Here is a 9642-nt window from a genome sequence, read left to right as displayed (position 1 = left end):
AACTGTCTCCTACTTTATGATATAGCTTTTTTTTTTCCAGCTGTGGTGCACTAAAACGTGGCATATCGCAAACTAAACAACTGTATTCAGACCTGAACACAAACTAAACAACTATGTCTCAGACCTGTTTATTTCTCTTTCCTCTACCAGAAAGGTGCTGAGCATACCTCAGTGAAAGGCTCCTCTCACCTCTGGAGCTCTTGGGGAACAAAGGACATTTATGGATTTTCGCCTTCTGCTCTGTCTTCAGGGTCACATAAAGGTGTGTGAACTAAACTGACCATTCAGGGTTTGTCAATTGGTTTCTGATCAGTGCCTTGCTGGCTGCCCACAAATCACCACAAACTGTGTTGTGAATCAGGGCCACGAGGATGATCAGAGGGCTGGAGCACCTCTCCTTTGAGGACAGACTGAAAGAGTTGGGGCTGTTCAGTCTGGAGAAGAGAAGGCTCTGAGGTGATCTTATTGTGGCCATCCAGTATCTGAAGGGAGCCTACAAGAAAGCTGGAGAGGGACTTTTTAGGCTATCAGGTAGTGATAGGACTAGGGGGAATGGAATAAAGATGGAAGTGAGGAGATTCAGGCTGGACGTGAGGAAGAAGTTCTTCAGCATGAGAGTGGTGAGAGCCTGGAATGGGTTGTCCAGGGAGGTGGTTGGGGCCCCATCCCTGGAGGTGTTTAAGGCCAGGCTGGATGAGGCTCTGGCCAGCCTGATGGAGTGTGAGGTGTCCCTGCCCATGGCAGGGGGGTTGGAACTAGATGATCCTTGTGGTCCCTTCCAACCCTGACTGATTCTATGATTCTAAGTAGCTTCTTTCTGCTCTAGGGAGCACCGGCCTGCAGAGCACAGCCACACACAGAGCACTTGATGCTACACTTTTTTCTCCTGCAAATGTTGAATCTGACAGACAGGTGTTTAAAAAAAGCCTGCCACAGCAATTGGAACACCCCTGTATACCTGGTTCCATTTTTTGTTGTTCAGCAAAATAATTCTGGCTAAGGTTACAGTGGCTTGTAAGGCTTAGAATCAGTCAGAAAAACTAAATGTTAATTGTTTACAGCTGAGATTTAAATTCACAGTGGGGCGGAAGGTTGACCTTTCAAGTTTTGTTCCCCTTGGCTACCTCTCACCCTTGGGAAAATATGCCACTGTCAAAAAATTCACTTGACTTTCTCTGTAGGGGTTGGGGTATGAAGACAGGAAGAGAAATAGTGTTTGCATAAAGTAATAACTTATTTTAAATCAAATTATAAGAACTGTGATCAATCGCATCTCCCACTGCAGTTAATTTGTAGCATCTATGCTGTGGCTGTGTATATATATACATATATATACACATATATACACATATATACATATATATACTGCCAGAAAGTGGTTCAAAATTAGGATAAAAATATACCATAATCATGGATACAATTGTGGTACTTTCAGGAATATTAGATGATCATTGTGGGAAGGCTGATAATTGCTTTAAGTGGCCAAAGAGCAGTGTCTGCTACTCAAATACTGTGCTTGTGTCATTAAAACTCCATTTGGAAGAATTGTGATACTCACTTGTGCTTGATTTAAGGAATGCAATGTTGACTTTTTAGTACATTGTCTATTGGCTGAGTCTCTCTGTTATCAGTAGTGTCTCTGCCATATAAAATACATTATTCCTGAAACCAATTTCCCCAAAGTTTAAAGCACTATATTTATGTCTCTCACACTGCTGTAACTAGGCTTTATCTAACACATATATACATTTCTATATGACACAATAAAGATATTGATTCTAGGTTTATTCTAAACTGTCATGCAAATAAGCTTGATCACAGCAAAGCAGAGATCCTATTGACTCTGCTGGGGAGAGACAAATAAAGCTCTTAAGCTTTACTTCACCTAAAATAATCCTTTGATTATTTGATCAGTGTTTAGAGGAAAAGTAACCCACAAACCCACACTGAATTTCACTTTAAATTTGCATTGAGTCCTTTTTTGGTTGTTTGGTGTTGTGTTTTGGGGGTTTTTTAATTATTGTTGTTGTTTTGTTTTACAATTATAATAACTACACATCAAGAAAGGAAAGTTATTTGCAAGGACACTGGCAAACACTTAAGGACACCTGTTTGGTAGATCTTGCCTTGCAGTGGTAGCACCTTAATTTCCTTTCAGTCCTATTCAATAGTTGTGACTATATGGCAGGTGACTATTTAGAATGGGTAAGAGGCATAACCTAGCCAAAGGGTGTAAGTGATGCACAGGCAGGGTGAGCTAATCTAGTGACCAGATCAAGAAAGTGCTGCAGCGACTGTGTCCCTTCTTCCCTGCAGCATCTTCTGATCATTCACACATTTGCTATGTATGTTTTATATTGGGATGGTGGCTCATGTCTTATACATCACCCAACACACTGGTACTAGCCCTGCTTGCTGCCTAAGGCTAAAAGTACAGGAAGAGAAGAATCTTGAATGCAGAAACCAGGACTGAATTGAACAGGTGTAGTCACATACTAAGTGAGCCGACTGCAGACTGCAAGATGAGTATTTGAAAGCTTGACAAATGTAGCCCTGCCTTACCTAAGGGTAAATTTGTCACCTTTGAGCTGGGACTGAAAATTTTCTAGATTTAGAGGCACCAGTATGCAACTTTTTTAATGACCAGACATTTTTCCTGCCAGGCATTAACCTATTGACATAGTCACAGCATAGATGCTACAAATTAACTGCAGTGGGAGATGCAATCGATCACAGTTCTTATAATTTGATTTAAAATAAGTTATTACCTTATTCAAACACTATTTCTTCTTCCTTTCTTCATACCCCCATCCCTACAGAGAAAGTCAAGTGAATTCTTTTCCATCAGCTCCATAGGATCAGGATGAGGTTGAAACAATTAAAAAACCTAGTTGTTAGGAGGACTCTGCACCAGAAAATTCAGCTGCAGACGTAGAATTGAGAAGCATTAAAATAAAGGTTTGCTTAAAAAGGTGTCTGAGATTACAGGCTTAGTGGACAAGTCCTGCTGACATGGTATTTGTGTGTGTGTTGGGCAGGAGCTGGGCAAGGATGTGACTTGGAAGACGCTTCTGTGTCAGCATTTAGGGAAAGAAAAAGATGCACTATTGAAGGCATATGCACAAGGAAAGCTTTACATTTAGTTAACAGTCTGTGACAACTTCTTCAAAAGCCTTTAGAAATGGTATTTCCTTCATGACATGGATGATGCAAGCTGAGAATTAGGCTTCTGTCAACATTAACAATTAAATTGTTAGTCATTAATCTCTGGAACAGAGTTTTATAACAGGCATGGAACCTGGACTATCACTTGAGTGTGTTAAAAGGAATTTTCTCATTCTACTTCAGTTCTTTGGGAAAGAAGTGAAAAATTAAAAATGTGTGTTCTGCCTTAATCATGGCTCTGTAATCATTAATGTATGGACATAGCACTTCAGGACATGGTTTAATGGCCATGTGGTCTTAGGTTGACGATTTGACTTGATGATCCTAGAGGTCTTTTCTAACCGAAATGATTCAAAGGTTCTATAATTCTATGACTATTTGGAAAGCACAGCAAGTTGCAGTAGTGACTTTCTGCACAGTGAAGCCTGAAGATTCCCATATACAGATGGAGTCTGTGAGGAGAAGCAGGCTGCCCTTTCTGGCCCCACATAACATCTGCCTTCTGACTCCAGAAACAAAGACTGCCTGGGATTGTAGCTCTTTTGCTTTTCCTTTCACCTAGTGACAGGCTCTGTCTCCTGCTGGTATAGTGAAAGATTTGCTCTCTGAATGGGATAAGTTGGCTTTTTTGCAAAGTGAATACTTAAGAGGGAAAAATCCACCACAAATAAACAAGGAGGAGAAACAAGCAAAAATTCCTAAAATCAGGAAAAAAACTTTGAAAGAATGGCAATCTTTTCTGTTTGTTTACCCCTTAAACTCTCTTGTCATTCAGATAAAATAGTAGGTCTTTGATTCCAATTTCTCTATCTGGCATCTTTTATTTGATTTCAAATTTATTTCCTGATCAGGGAACTCAGATCAACTCTGAATTGGGGATTTCTCAAAAAGTGAATAAAGCCCTCGAGGAGTATTCTCTGCATAGGAGGAAGCCTTACCACACTTTAAGCTGTGTTTGTAATGCAGTGCTTGATACTCTGTGCTGCAGTCCAGAAGGTGAAAAGTAGACCTTGCTGTCCTGCAGGAGAAAAGGTGAAGTGTCCACAGTCCTCTCAGTGTTTTCTCTACTTTTGGCTGATCCTTGTAGAGGATGTGTATCTGAAGAAGTGTTGTCCAAACAACAGCAATTAAATTATGACACAAACCATAGGCAGCCAGATATTAGTAACATATTGTGATTGTAATTAACCACCATTTGTTTGTTTTAGTAACAAGATGCAAAAATCAGGACACACAGAAAGCAGCACTTCAGAAAATTAATTAGTTATGAATATGTTTGCCTCACAGTCCACAGAATAGGTGGCCTAACCAGTGCTGAGTACAGGGGCAGAATGACTTCCCTGCTCCTGCTGGCCACACTACTCCTGATACAGGCCAGGATGCCATTGGCCTTCTTGGCCACACTGCTGGCTCATGTTCAGCTTACTGTCAACCAGTGCCCCCTGGTCCCTTTCTGCCCGGCCACTCTCCAGCCACTCTGTCCCTAGCCTGTAGCATTGCACAGGGCTGTTGTGGCCAGAACTGTGAGTCCTGCTTTCAGTTCAAACCTTCTTTCTCCTGAGAGCATCTTTGGAGAATAGTAGGAATCATTCCTCAGCCTAGTATTATACCTGGCTGTGAGGCACGGTTATCATGGACACCAGCACTGGTTCTCCTGACTTGTCCAGCGTGTCAGCTAGTGTCCTCTGCTTGTCTTCAATTTTCTTGGCCCCAGAGGTAGCAGCTACAAGGCCTGTCATTAATTGCCAGCTTTAGCTGGAGAGCTGTTTACTGCCTTTTAGTTTGTTAGTCCTCCTTAGAGGTGTCTGCATCACCAGATCCACTTTGCACCTGTATTAATGCCTTAATAGAACACACCCACAAAATACCCTTGCAGAGGGGCTCTAGGCAGCAAAACTCACAGAATAATAATGAATTTTCTTGTGTCCTGTGGCTGAAGAAGCAGATCCTGGGTCTTGGCTGTATGGTTTAGTATGACATTTTAATCCTCATATGATAATCCTTCTTAATTTCAATATAGTTTTTCATAGATTCCTATGGTTTCTGGGCATTCCTGTTTGTTTTTATAGGTAGTTGAGACATAACTTGATAAAGTTTTCAGTTGGTGGAAAGGAATGCTTTAACTTCCCTTTTATCAAACAACTAGCAATCTACATTTCTATTTTGTATATGTTTTAAAATGTATATTTCTAGAAGATTTGAGTTAGGGAAGAGAATGAGGAAGCAATTTTTTTTTCCCTGAAACATTCAGTATAATTCCAGAGATGATGTATATTATGTGGAGATGATCAGGGTCTGTTTGAGAGGACGTTGTGTTGCTACTAATAACAACGTACAATGAAAAATATCTGATCTTTTAAAATTGAATTAATAAAAAGTAGATGAATGAACCAAAGTGTCAAAAAAACCCCACAAATATCATAAGAATATTTAATTTCTAGAGTGAAAAATCAGTGTTAAGTGTAGAATTTAGTGCAGTTTCAATTGAGATGTGTCATAAAGGGCAAAACAGGCACTGCTGATCCTTAACAATTGCCTAGAGGTACACAGATCAAGTCAAGAACATAAAGGGGAACAAGAACAGAATTATTTTTTTTTCCTGTTCATGCAACTGCATGGTTGTTCCAACTTGAAGGTGTTAAACCAAGTTCTATGGTATATATCCCAGACATCTTCATTCAGTGAATTAAGTTTACTAAAAGAGCTTACTCTCTTCTTCTCTATAGAATCACAGAAAGTGCAGCCAGAAAGGATTTGAAGAGATGTCTAGTCATCTTGGTGCCCAAGGAGATCAGCCATCCCAGGCAGATATTGCTCAAGCCTTTCAAAACCTCTTTATTGCTCCTCTTCCTCAGGCAATCTTGTCTATTCCTTCCCTTTCCCTGTTGTTAGGAAGATTTTCCTAGTGTTTAACCTAAATCTCTCTTGTCAAAGTTTAAGCCCATTGCTCCTTGTCATATCCTCAGTTGACATGAAGAATAGTTTATTTCAGTCTTTTTTTCAGTGTTTACATACTTAAAGACTGTTACCACATCTCCTCTCAGTCTTTTCTTCTCTAGACTAAATAAACCTAATTCTTGCAAGGTATCTGCATCCATCATATTTTCAAAGGCTCTGATCACTTTTGGTATTTGCTCTGGAAACTGTCCAATGCAAAGGCACTTTGTGTAAAGATCAGATAACTTCTCCTGGATTTTGGAAATAAGTGAATGAGAATGAACAGAGGTTTATTAGTTCCTATCCAAGGAGACTGGCTCAGGAAAAAGAGTGCATATTTTGACAGCACAACCTTACATGTTCAGGTCAGCAGTAAGTATTAGGTCTCATCTGTGATTGCCTATCAAAAAAAAAAAAAAATGAGAGATGCCTGAAAATGTCAAATAGAAAACAAGAGATGCCTGAAAATGTCAAATGGCTTCTCATAAGCCAAACAGTCCAGAGAAAACCAGCCCTTTTCCTAGAAATAACTAGGCTGTAAATGGCGATAAATATCTTTCTATTTTCCTATATTCTCAGTTCTGCTGAGGATCTTCATCTGCAGAAGTTTTGTAAATTAATTCCTGTGTGGCTGTGTTGTCATGTCTAGAAAATGTTAATATTACAGTTTTAATATTTTGATTAAATAAGATCTGGGTTCATAACATCACCACAGAGCTTCATATATTTTGTACTTAATGACAATACCAGATGTCAGCAGCTCTACTGATGGGATAATGTGCCTGGAATGGCCTCTGATACAGTGGTATGATAATAGCACAGCTTCGTCTCCCTCATTTTCTTTTAAATTTTACTATTAAATGTAAAGTCAATTTAAAACACAAAAATTGCCTCCAAATAAAATCAAGTGGCTTAGAAAGCAACAAAATGAAATTCAGAGTTCAAGCTGAAGGACAACAGGCATCAAGCAATTATGACTGTGTACTGCCTGGGGGATTTTCCAGAGGAAAGGGTGAATTGTATGCACGAATGGCAGCGTGCTCTGCCCCACTGGTGTTCGGTAGTCACAGAAACATAGAATCACAGAAACACTCAGGTTGGAAAAGACCCTCAGGATCACCAAGTCCAACCCAGAACCCTACTCTACAAGGTTCACCCCTAAACCATATCCCCAAGCACCACATCCAAACGACTCTTAAACACATCCAGGGTTGGTGACTCAACCACCTCCCTGACCAGCATATTCCAATGCCTGACCACTCTTTCTGTGAAAAAAATATTTCCTAATGTCCAGTGTAAACCTACCCAGTTGCAGCTTGAGGCTGTTCCCTCTTGTTCTATCACTGATTACTTGTGAGAAGAGACCATCACCAGCCTCTCCATAATGTCCTTTCAAGTAGTTGTAGAGAGCAATGAGGTCTCCCCTCAGCCTTCTTTTTTTCAAACTAAACAGCCCCAGCTCCTTCAATCGCTCTTCATAAGATTTATTTTCCAGGCCCTTCACCAGCTTTGTTGCCCTCCTCTGCACTCACTCCAGCACCTCCCCATCTCTCATGTATTGAGGTGCCAAAGACTGGAGACAATACTTGAGGTGGGGTCTCACCAGAGCTGAGTACAAGGGGACAATCACGTCCCTACTGCTCCTGGACACAACATTTCTAATACAAGCCAGGATGCCATTGGCTTTCTTGGCCACCTGGGCACACTGCTTGTTCATATTTAGTTGCTTGTTGCGTTAGAAACCCCCAGGTCCCTTTCTGCCAAACAGCTTTCCAGCCACACTTCCCCAAGCCTGTAGTGTTGCTTGGGGTTGTTGTGACCCAAGTGCAGGACTTGGCTTTTGGCCTTGTTGAAGCTCATGCCATTAATATTGGCCCATTGGTCCAACCTATTCAAGCCTCCCTCCCCTTGTGCACATCAACACTCCCACCTAACTTGGTGTCATCTGCAAACTTACTGATGACACACTCTATGTCTTCATCAAGGTCCTCAATAAAGATGTTAAACAGAAGTGGTCCCGACACTGAGCCCTGAGGAACACCACTTGTGACCAGCCTCCAGCTGGATTTAATTCCATTGACCACCACTCCCTGGGCCCCTTTATCCAGCAGAGTATGTGTTCATCCAACCATGAGCAGCCAGTTTGTCCATGAGAATTATGTGGGAAACAGTGTCAAAGGCTTTTTGAAAATCTAGGTCAACAATATCCACAGCTTTTCCCTCATCCAATAGTTGGGTCATCTTGTCATAGAAAGAGATCAGGTTGGTCAGACAGGACATGCCCTTCATAAACCCATGCTGACTGGGCCTGATCCCCTGGTTGTCCTCTATATGTTGTGTAATGATGCTTGAGATGATCTGCTCTGTGACCTTCCTTGGTACTGAGGTCAGACTGACAGGTCTATAGTTTCCCAGATCCTTCTTTCTTCCTTTCTTGTAGATGGGTGTTACGTTTGCTACCCTCCAGTCCATTGGGACCTCCCCAGCTAGCCAGGACTTCAGGTAAATAACGGCTAGTGGCTTGGCAAGCACATCTGCCAACTCCTTCAGCACACTTGGGTGTAGCCCATCTGGCCCCATAGACTTGTGTGTGTCTAAGTAGCATACCAGATCCCTGACCACTGCCTCATTTATTGCGATGATCTCATTCTGATTCCCCTCCCTGATTCTTAGCTGGGTGTTCAGGGAACTGCTGGTTCCAGTGCTAAAGACTGAGGCAAAGTAGGCATTGATCACCTCAGCCTTCTCCTCATCCTTAGTCACTGTTTCCCTCTGCATCCAACAAAGGATGGAGATTTTCCCTAATCCTCCTTTTGTAGTTAATGAATTTATAGAAACATTTTTATTATCCTTTATGGCTGTAGCTAGGTTGAGCTCTAGCTGTGCTTTGGCTCTCCTAATTTTCTCCCTGCATAGCTTCACTACATTTTTATAGTCCTGATGAGGGACCTTTCCGCTCTTCCAAAGGCCATAGGCTCTCCTTTTGTTCTTGAGGTCCAGCCAAAGATCCCTATTCAGCCAGGCTGGACACTTTCCCCACCGACTCATTTTTCAGCACACAGGGAGAGCCTGCTCCTGTGCCTTTAAGACTTCCCTCTTGAAGTATGTCCAGCCTTCCTGGACTGCTTCCTGCAGGGTGGCCTCCATGGGACTTTGTCAATCAGTATCCTGAACAGGCCAAAGTTTGCCCTTCAGAAGTTCAATGTGGCAGTTTTACTAACCCCTCAATCATCTTAGAATCATAGAACCACAGAGTGGTTTTTGTTGGAAAAGACCTCTAATTTCATTGAGTGCAGCCATTGACCTAACACCATCATGGCCATTAAACCATTTCCTGAAGTGCCATGTCCACATGTTTCTTGAACACCTCCAGGGATGGTGACTCCACCACTTGCTGTGCAACCTATTCCAATGCCTTTCTGTAAGGAATTTTTTTCTAGCATCCAACCTAAATCTCCCCTAGCACAATTTCAGGCCGTTTCCATTTGTCCTATAGCTGATACTAGAGAGAAGAGATCAACCCCCACCTCAACCCCAGCC

Source organism: Indicator indicator, chromosome 1 (genome assembly GCF_027791375.1).
Source record: "Indicator indicator isolate 239-I01 chromosome 1, UM_Iind_1.1, whole genome shotgun sequence".
Classification (NCBI taxonomy): Eukaryota; Metazoa; Chordata; class Aves; order Piciformes; family Indicatoridae; genus Indicator; species Indicator indicator.
Note: the sequence above shows the minus strand (reverse complement) of the source record.